We start from the raw sequence: 10,442 nt of genomic DNA, 5'->3' as shown, positions 1-10,442 counted from the left end.
CACTTTCAGGGTGGTATGGCCATAGACACACTTACAAACACATGCATCTCTCCTGAATCTGTCCACTAAAAAGGGCTCCTTGAAGAAATTCCTCTTTTTTTTGAGTCAGAGTCTCACTCTGTCTCAGAGCCCCTCTCTGGTCCAGGCTGGAGGGCAGTGGCACAATCACAGCCACTGCAGCTTCGACCTGCTAGGCTCAGGCCATCTTTCCGCCTCAGTCTCCCAAGTAGCTGGAACCACAGGTGTGTGCCACCATGCCTGGCTGATTTTTTGATTTATGGTAGAGACGAGGTCTCGCCATGTTGCTCAGGCTGGTCTCGAACCCCTGGGCTCAGGTAATCCTCTCGCCTCTGCCTCCCAAATTGTTGGGATGACAGGTGTGAGCCACTGTGCCCAGCTGGAGTGACTTTTTCTTGGGGCTGGGATCCAGAGAGCGAAAATCGCCTTGGAACAACTTGTAGGGCTAGAAGCGAAGGAAGTGCTCAGAAAAGGAGGGGGCATAGGGGAAAGACACGGCAGCCCGAAGGGGCTCCCATAAGCCAGATCGAGACAATTGGGTTATCAAGCTTCAGAATGTGACAAGCGAATCTAACTGTGCTGCAAACGTAGGACACCACGTCTCTGAAGATAGGTGGAAAAGGAGCTGATCTGAGTGACTTTGAAAAACGGCATTTTGGCCTTTGTTATGGAGAAAGCTCCAGGTGTGTTTCAGGAAGATCACTTTTCACTTTTCCCCTCGTCTGCCAGAGGGATCTTTCTGGGATTTTCACGTTGAGGCCCCGGTGGAATTCCTGGAGGTAAAGCCCGGGGAATGTGGGCCCCACCCCTCCTGAGACTGCTTTCCTGGTTTCTCCTCTCTGCCAGTGGTCACTCAGCTTCAAGCACCAGTTTATGGCTCCAGCAACCTCCGCTCCTGGAAATCAAAGACAGCTGTTCGTCTATGCTAGATCTGTGATGGGAGGTGTCACAGTTCGCTATTTCCGTGATGGGTGACATCTGGGACCTGGACAGTCGTGCTTTTTGTTTATTTCAACTTAAGTGAAGTGACCCAGCCATTTAAGAATGTGCCCATCAAGGGGTCTGGGCCCCACGACCACTTCCAAAAAAATTCTCTCCCTGTTTCACTCGAGGGCCAAGTCGAGTCTTAGAGCCACAGTTCAAAGCCAACGCAATTGGTGACATGATAGTCATGTTGAAGACCCAGGAAAAGGCCACCTGAAATTCTCTTCTGAATTAGGTATGATTTTCAATGAACATGACCAGGAATTGAGAGACTTGGACTATCAGAAACATGCTTTTAATATGCTTATCATGTGGCCAGGTGCCATGGCTCACGCCTATAATCCCAGCACTTTGGGAGGCCAAGGTGAGAGGACTGCCTGAGCCCAGGGGTTCGAGACCAGTCTGGGCAACTAGGTGAGACCTCATCTCTACCATATATCAGGAAAAATTAGCTGGACGTGGTTGTGCGCACCTGTAACTCCAGCGACTTGGAAGGCTGAGGTGGAAGGATCACCTGAGCCCATCAGGTCAATGCTGTGGTGGCCATGAGCGTGCCACCGCACTCCAGCCTGGGTGACAGAGTGAGATTCTGACTCAAAAGAAAGGAAAAGAAAAATATAATATGCTTATCCGTAACCACTTGGGCTACCACAGAAATGTGCCAAACCCATGGAATGCGGCACGTAAAGAAAAGTGTTGCTGTTCCTGCAATGAAGCTTTTTCTGTCCTGCTCTGGACGGTGCAGTGTCAAATACCGCCCACCAGTGCACCTTCTTCATGAAATCATCCTCATGGATGACCATAGTGACTTTGATGATTTCAAAGAACTGGCTGAGTGTGCTCAAAAATACCTCCCTGGAAAAGTTAAAGTACTAAGAAAAACAAAGCGTGGGGGCTGATTCGAGGAAGAATGATTGGAGCAGCCCACACCCCAGGAGAAGTCCCTGTGGTCCAGGACAGCCACTGTGAAGTGACAGTGATGTGGCTGCAGCCTTGGCTGGCCGTCATCGGCAAGGACCAGCAGACCCTGGTGTGCCCAGCGATTGACATCATCAGCGCCGACACGCTCGCCTCCAGCTCGCCTCCAGCTCATCCCTTGTGGTCTGTGGAGGGTTCAGTGGGGGGGGCACACTTCTGAGGGGACTTGTCCCCCTTGCTGAGCTAGGAGAGCTGAAGGAGCCACTGCCCCAATAAAGTCACCTACAATGGCTAGAGGATTGTTTGCCTTGAACTTGGATAGTGTGACGGTGGCATGGGCATCTGGGGAAGAGAAATCTGGAAATATCATTTTGGAACTGGATGTGTAGGGGGAAGTTCTTCACCATCCCTTGCTCTCGAGTAGGACACATTTTCCGAAAAAGGCCACCCAACGGATCTCCTGAAGGCCCGGACACTGTGACACACAACTCTATTGAATACAAGGAGCAGTATGGTTCCTTCAGACCTAATCTGAAGACCACAAGCTATGGAGATATCAGCGAGTGAATTGAGGAAGAGGTTGGGTTGTAAATCCTTTAGACGGCACTTGGATAATATCTACCCAGAGATGCAGATATCCGGGCACCATGTCAAACCCCAGCAACCCATTTTCATCAATAGAGGCCCAAAATGCCCCAAAGTCCTTCAACGTGGAAGGTTTTATCACCTCCAGACCCACAAATGTTTGGTGGCCCAGGGCCGCCCAAGTCTGAAGGGAGGCCTGGTCGTGCTTAAGGCCTGCAACTACGGTGACCCAAGTCAGATCTGGATTTATTTACTTATTTATTTATTGAGTCAATGTCTCACTCCATCGCCCAGGCTGGAACTCAGTGGCACGCTCACGGTCACCTGCTGGGATCCAGAGATCCTTTTGTTTCAGCCTTCCAAGTAGCCGGAACTACAGGCATGTGCCACCACGCCCGGCTAATTTTTTGATGTATTGTAGAGACGCCAAGTTGACCAGGCTAGTCTCGAACCCTTGGGTTCAGGCAATCCTCTTGCCTCCACCTCCCAAAGTGCGAGGATTATAGGCGTGAGTCACCACACCCGGCCTCAGATCTGGATTTATAATGAAGAGAATGAATTCCTTTTAAATAATCTCTTCCATCTGAATATGTCAGAAACTCGCTCATCAGACCTCCCACGACTCAGCAGTGAACCTTTGGGAAAAATAATCAGCTCTACTAGGTCTCTGCTGGACCGTTTCTGAGAGCAGCGAACCCCCTGGATCAGAGAGGTCCTGTTGGCATGCCAGTCTGTGATGAGAAGGAATGTCATCAGTTCCAGGAAAGCCATGTGTGGGGGCAGCCATCTTGGAGACGCCCGTTGCCCCGGCCTTCGGGAGAAGCCTGGACACGTTGGCAGAGGTGACAAAGCGGATCTGAGCGAGATGGGAGCTCAGTGAGACGGTGGTGGCCAAGTATGTCTCACCAAGACGTTAAATTCATTTCTGAGTTGCTGTCAGAGTTTCTTGCATGTCGAGGGAAACCAGAATATAGTTTTAAGTCTCGAGTGGCGTTTTACAAGACAAAACCCAGGAAATGGACGTTTCTGCTCAATTTGATTTCTACCTCTTTTTCATCTCTTTAATGATTAAATGGCTGTTACCTGATCAGGAGCTTGCCATGATTTCCTTTCTTAGAAGACTTTGCAGGAGACAGTGAATTTTTTTTACTGCTCTTATCATTTGTTCACTGTGTTCTAAAGAGGTCTTTTTATTTTATTTTATTTTTTAGATTAGAAAATACAGTTTATTTAAAAGCCAATTGGAGAGAGAGAGAGAGAGAGAGAGAGAGAGGGATAGGGGAGGGGGAGGGGAGGGGGCCAAAGCCAGGAAGCATGGTGACAGCCACAGCTCAAAGAGCACGTGGCCACACCAGAGTCCAGCAAGGCAACCGCATAAAGAGGTAATTTTAAGAAACTGAATCCACATTACCTTTAACTTCAGGAGGCATCATTTATAAGGCTATTTAAGAGACAGTTACCTATTACAAATTCTTTTGATGCATGATGATACTATCAACATTTAAAATAAAGGATCCTTTTGATTATTCACCAAAAAAAGAGGCCTGGCGCTTATAATCCCAGCACTTTGGAAGGCCAAGATGGGAGGATTGCCTGAGCCCATGGATTTGAGAGCAGCCTGGGCAACTTGGCGAGACCTCATCTCTATAACAAATCAAAAAATTAGCCGGATGTGGTGGCACGTGCCTGTAGTCCCAGCTGCTTGGAAGGCTGAGGTAGAAGGATCGTCTGAGTCCAGCAGGTCGAGGCTGCGGTGGCCGTGAGCAGTGTGCCACTGTATTCCAGACTGGATGACAGAGTGAGACTCCGACTCAAAAAAAAAGAAAGAAAAACTATATTTTGATTGAAAACTGTAAGACTAAAGACCAAAAAAAGTTCATGACCACTGAATTCTAGTTTGTAAGTTTAACAATTCTGAAAATGCTTTACATCTGTGGTAGAGATGAACAAATAAGCAAATTAAAGGTGGATGATGGAGACCAGGCTTCCCACTGTCAGAAAAATTACATTCAAGGTGGGGAAGTTTAGAATGAACCATGTGGCATTGGGTTAGAGTTGGACGCCTCAGTACAAACTCATGTAAACCGAGTTTTATAGATAGATAGATAGATAGATAGATGCATATACAGTGGTTATATACATATAGATATTCCCTAGCACTGTTCACGAGAAACAATGATATTCCAATAACAAGTACACCATTGTCCTGATCTTGGTTTCAATACTATTCCCAATAAAAGGAAAAACAGCTTTTTGGGACTGTGGCAGAGAAAACTCAGGATGGACCCAGAGCTTTTTAAAATCAAGTACTCAAAAAACAAAAAGATAGGGACACATCAAAGGCACCCAGTAGCCAGCCTGAAAGATCTCCCATTGGCCAAACTGGAATGACTTGAGCAACACAATAAATAATATCGTATTAGATTGGATTCCCAAGTATAAAATAAAATATACCTGAGCTCGTATTTATATGAGGAAGGACTGAAAAAACCCAGAATTTATTTATAAAAAATATATATATTTATTCTTACATGTTTAAACTTCGGTCACCTTCAAAGGACTCTCCGCTTGATGCAATACACCTATTGAGACACTTTTTCCACCGCTCAGAACAGTTTATGAACTTGACAATTTCAATGTCTTTTAGTGTTTCTGTCGTTTTTTGTTTCATCTCTTCCACCTTGGCAAGATGTTTCCCTTTGAGGACATTTTTTGGTTTTGTTTTTTGTTTTGAGTCAGAGTCTCACTCTGACACCCAGGCTGCAGTGCAGTGGCATGCTCATGGCCACCACAGCCTCGCTACTTTTCTTTTTATTTATTGTAGATACAAGGTCACATCGAGTTGACCAGGCTGGTCTCGAACCCCTGGGCTCAAGCAATCTTCTTGCCTTGGCCTCCAAAGTGCTGGGATTACAGGCGTGAGCCACCGTGCCCAGCCGAGGACTTTTTTCATCTGAGGAGACAAAAAGTCGCCTGGGGAGAGATCCAGTTAATGGGGAGGGTGGCACCAAGGTCATGCCATTTTGGTCAAAAACTGCTGACACTCAGTGTGGTGGGGGCAGGTGTGCTCGTAAATCACCCATCGCAAAATGGGCAAATGCATTTCAATCATCTCAAAAACGAAAAAAATGCACAGAAGCTGAGCACAGCCTCACACAACAGCTCTAGCTGGAACACTGATGCTGATGAGTTCCTAGAACACTCACCTAGCGGAAGAAGTCTGTACTGGGGCCCACCCTCCGAAAGAGAATTCCTGTTTTGGGGGATCCCCCCTCATATGAGTCAATACTTGAATGAATACATAAAGGAGAGGGAAGATAATCCTTTGATCCAAAATTCCAAATTATATGTGCAGTTATTTTCCCTCCAGGAGGTAGAGATTAACTCCCCTCTTGAACACGGGCTGGACTTAGTGACTCAGCACCAAAGAGCAGAGTAAGGAAAGGGAAAATCCATAACTTCACAGTAGAGAGACTCGGCAGACACTACAGTAACCAAGTGATCAAGATTCACAGCAGGCATAGTGAGTTGTGCTGTGACCACACACGCCCCAGGACAACGGGATGAGGAGGGACGCCTCACTCCTGCGGTGTTCATTCAATAAATAAACACACAAATATTCACACAATCCTACTTTAGACATGAAGAAAACACCAGACAAATGAAGCGAGAGACACACAGAATGCCTGGACTCAGACGATCCTTCTACCTCAGCCTTCCAAGCAGCTGGGACTACAGGCACGTGCCACCACATCCGGCTAATTTTTTGATTTGTTATTTGGTGCTGTTTGGTGCTGTTCAAGACTGTCTGAGTCCTGAAAAATAAAGAAAGCCTGAGAAACTGTCACAGACCAGAAAAAAAGTAAGGAATGCGAAGTGTTATAATGGACTGGGTTATAGAACAAAAAAAGGAAATTAGCAGAAAAACTGGTGAAATTTAGATAAAGTCTGCAGTTTCGTAAAGAGTAATGTGCCGATAATCTCTGTTTCAACAACAGTATCCTAGTTACACTTAGTATTAAAATTAGGGGAAATGAGGGAAAAGTACACTACACTTCTTATTCCCTTTGAAACGTTTTAAAGTCTTAATTTAATTTCAAATTAAATTGTGTAAAAATTTAGTAAAAAAAATAAATAAAGTCAGTAATGGATATTAACACTTAAAAAAATGAGAAGCCATAGAGTCCATACTGATAAATGAATAATAAATTACAAAAAACAGGCCGGGCTCAGTGGCTCAGTCTGTAATCCCAGCACTTTGGGAGGCAGAGGTGAGTGGATCGCCTGAGCCCGCGGTTTCGAGACCCGCCTGGGCAACTTGGCGAGACCTCATCTCTACAACAAATCAAAAATCAGCCGGGCGTGGTAGCGCGCACCTGTAGTTCCAGCTACTCGGAAGGCTGAGGCGGAAGGATCGCCAGAGCCCAGCAGGTCGAGGCTGCGGTGGCCAGGAGTGGCCACTGCACTCCAGTCTGGGCGACAGAGTGAGACTCCAACTCAAAAAGAAATAAAATAAAATAAATTATAAAAAACAAACCCTCAAAATGAGAGAAGACCAAGTTCTTTCTTATAGTAGAATACCAACTAATATACAATGAATGATGGTTAGAAAATTGGTGTTTAATAACCATAACAGCAACCATTGCTTCAGCAAAACCATCAAAGTATGGTATAACAAATGAAAGTTTGGTGAATAGGATTTTCCTCAACACAAATTATCTGTTAAATACAGTTACCAGCCCGGGCACGGTGGTTCACGCCTATAATCCCAGCACTTTGGGAGTCCAAGGCGAAGGGATTGCCTGAGCCTGGGAGTTTGAGACCAGCCTGGGCAACTTGGCAAGACCTCATCTCTTCAATAAATCAAAAAATTACCTGGGCGTGGTGGCATGTGCCTGTAGCTCCAGCTACTTGGAAGGCTGAGGCGGAAGGATCACCGGAGCCCAGCAGGCCGAGGCTGTGGTGGCTGGGAGTGTGCCACTGCCCTCCAGCCTGGGTGACAGAGGGAGACTCCTACTCAAAAAAAAAAAAAAAATTGATACCACATTAGCCAAGTGGTTGAAGTCTACTTAGGACAATTCAACATTATTTAGCGATCTGATGCACTTTAAAGAATGTACAATGTCACTTTAAGTAGTATTCCAGGCAATGCTGTATAAACAGAATCTAATGAAAAAACTCAAATTGAAAGATGCTCCACAAAAAATAAAGAAAAAGAAAAAAAAGCAGGTCTGAACACAGAAAAATTATCATGTCATGAGAGGCAAAAAAAGTTTACAGAAAATTGGATACAACTAAATACAATGCACGGTCCTGGACTGAATCACAGCCTGAAAAAAAAAATTCTAAGATATTATTGGGGCAATTTGCAAAATTTGAATATAGGCTCTAGATTACATAATAACTGTGTTGTATAAATTTCCTGATTTTGACAGTTATACTTCTGTATGTAAGAAACATTCCCATGCTTAGGAAATATACCCTGATAATTCAGTTTTAAGGGGACACAATGTTAACTTGCTATCAGGTGGTTCAGAAAAATACACATACACAAACACACAACATACTTGTGTTCAGTCAGAGAAAGCAATAAAGGAAACACAGCAAATGTGAACAGTTAGTGACATGGGATATGAGGTAATATCAAAATTCTTTGCACTTGCAACTTTTCTGAAGTTGTATTTCAAAATAAAAACTCAGAAAAACCTAAGGCAACAATTGTTCTTATTACAGAATCAATATCTGATGAATATAAAATAATTTTTGAGAAACAAAATCCAAAAATTTTTAGCACCATTAATACTTTTTAAATGTGTTTATATTTTTAAGGAGCCATACCAGACAGACTGCCTCTTATTACTGTCGATGCGTTGTTAATATTCTGTCAGATCACTATAGTTATTCTATTTTAATGGCCGAGTGGGATTTTATTATAGGGATATTTAATTAATTCCCTATTACTGCTTATCAGGTTTTTGACATTTCAGTAAAATAAACAACATTGACATGAAACATATTCATAGCGAAATCTTCGCCTAAATGCATAAATATTTTTGAGTATAATTTTCTTGTAGCAGTCTATTTTTGTTTTTTGTTGTTTTTTTTGTTTTTTTTTTGAGTTGGAATCTCAGTTCTGTCACCCAGGCTGGAGTGCAGTGGCACGTTCACAACCACTGCAGCCTCGACCTGCCGGGCTTAGGCAATCCTTCCACCTCAGTCTTCCAAGTAGCTGGAACCACAGGCGCTAAGCCACCATGCCCGGCTAGCGTGTGTGTGTGTGTGTGTGTGTGTGTGTGTGATTTATTGTAGGGATGAGGTCTCACCAAGTTGCCTAGGCTGGTCTCAAACCCCCAGACTCAGGTGATCCTTTCACCTCAGCTTCCCACAGTGCTTGGATTACAGGCTGAGCCACCGCGCCTGGCCAGTCTATTTTTGTTAAAGTATTATTATTGCCATTGTCACATAAGTACACAGAAAAAAATTCCAACAAAATCTAGGTATTCACAAACCCTAAAACCTGAATTTAATTTTACAGAGATCATGACCATAAACATATTCTATTTTCAGCTCTTTTGCCGATTCCATTATAACTTTATTTTTTTCTGTACTTCCATGGATGCAAACAATTACAATTTTCAGCCACAGAGTTCTGTTTCTTGAGAGACTTACTCCCAGCTACCAGAACTGAGGAATTAGTTTATTTTACTTATACTTTATTTTTTTGAAAGTCAGAGTCTCACCCTGTTGTCCAGGCTGGAGGGCAGCGGCACACTCATGGCCACTGCAGCCTCGACCTGTCGATGCTTCTGCCTCAGCCTTCCAAGTGGTGGGGACTATAGATGCATGCCACCACGCCCAGCTAATTTTTCTCGATTTATTGTAGAGACGAGGTCTCGCCAAGTTGTCCGGGTAGGTCTCGAACCCCTGGGCTCAGGCAATCCTCTCACCTCCATCTCCCAAAGTGCTGGGATTACAGGCATGAGCCACCACACCCGGCTTGTTATAGTGTTTTTTAAAGATGGATTCAGGTTAGTTGTAAATGTATATTGCAAACTTGGGCAACCACTTAACATTTTTAAAGACATATAGGTAGCTGGATAAGGTGGCTCACACCTATAATCCCAGCACTTTGGGAGGCCGAGGTGAGAGGATTGCCTGAGGCCATGGGTTTGAGACCAGCCTGGGCAACTTGGCGAGACCTCATCTCTACAATAAATCAAAAAATTGGCTAGGCATGGTGGCATGTGCCTGTAGTTCCAGCTGCTTGGAAGACTGAGGCTGAAGGATCACCTGAGTCCAGCAGGTCAAGGCTGCGGTGGCCGGGAGCATGCCACTGCCCTCCAGCCTGGGTGACTAATACTTCAACTTAAAATATATATATATAGTTGATATGCTAAGAGAAGAGAGAAAATGTGCTCATACAAGCGCTCAATTAAAGTCACAGATTGATGGCAACAAAAAATAATGGAAGACAGAAAAGAAACAAAAAACGCCGAGAGGGTTGGCTCAAGCCTACCATCCCAGCACTTTGGGAGGCCGAGGCGAGTAGATGGCCTGAGTCTGCGGGTTTGAGACCAGCCTGGACAACTTGGGGAGACCTTGTCTCTACAATAAATCTAAAAATTAGCCGGGCGTGGTAGCGTGTGTCTGTAGTTCCAACTATTTGGAAGGCTGAGGTGGAAGGATAGCCGCCTAGGCGACAGAGTGAGACTCCAACTCAAAATAAAGAAATAAATAAATAACAAGGGCAATCATTAGAAATAGGTGCAGATAAGGTTGGTTTTTGTCTCCCATGTGTTCAGAAACATAGAACTATCGACTATTGCGATGGTGGCTACAATTTCCATCTCTTCTCTTTTTTTTTTTTTGAGTTGGAGTCTCACTCCGTCGCCCAGACTGGAGCGCAGTGGCCACTCCCGGCCACCGCAGCCTCGACC

At 44.7% G+C, this 10,442-nt stretch overlaps 1 pseudogene; it reads left to right on the top strand.

The window, feature by feature from the left end:
- The first annotated feature begins 954 nt into the window (after positions 1–954).
- LOC103272273 lies at positions 955–3,351 on the top strand (annotated as a pseudogene).
- The last annotated feature ends 7,091 nt before the right edge of the window (positions 3,352–10,442 follow it).

Source organism: Carlito syrichta, unplaced genomic scaffold (genome assembly GCF_000164805.1).
Source record: "Carlito syrichta isolate Samal-C Ts95f unplaced genomic scaffold, Tarsius_syrichta-2.0.1 Scaffold312197, whole genome shotgun sequence".
Classification (NCBI taxonomy): domain Eukaryota; kingdom Metazoa; phylum Chordata; class Mammalia; order Primates; family Tarsiidae; genus Carlito; species Carlito syrichta.
This window is presented reverse-complemented; position numbering and strand designations above follow the sequence as displayed.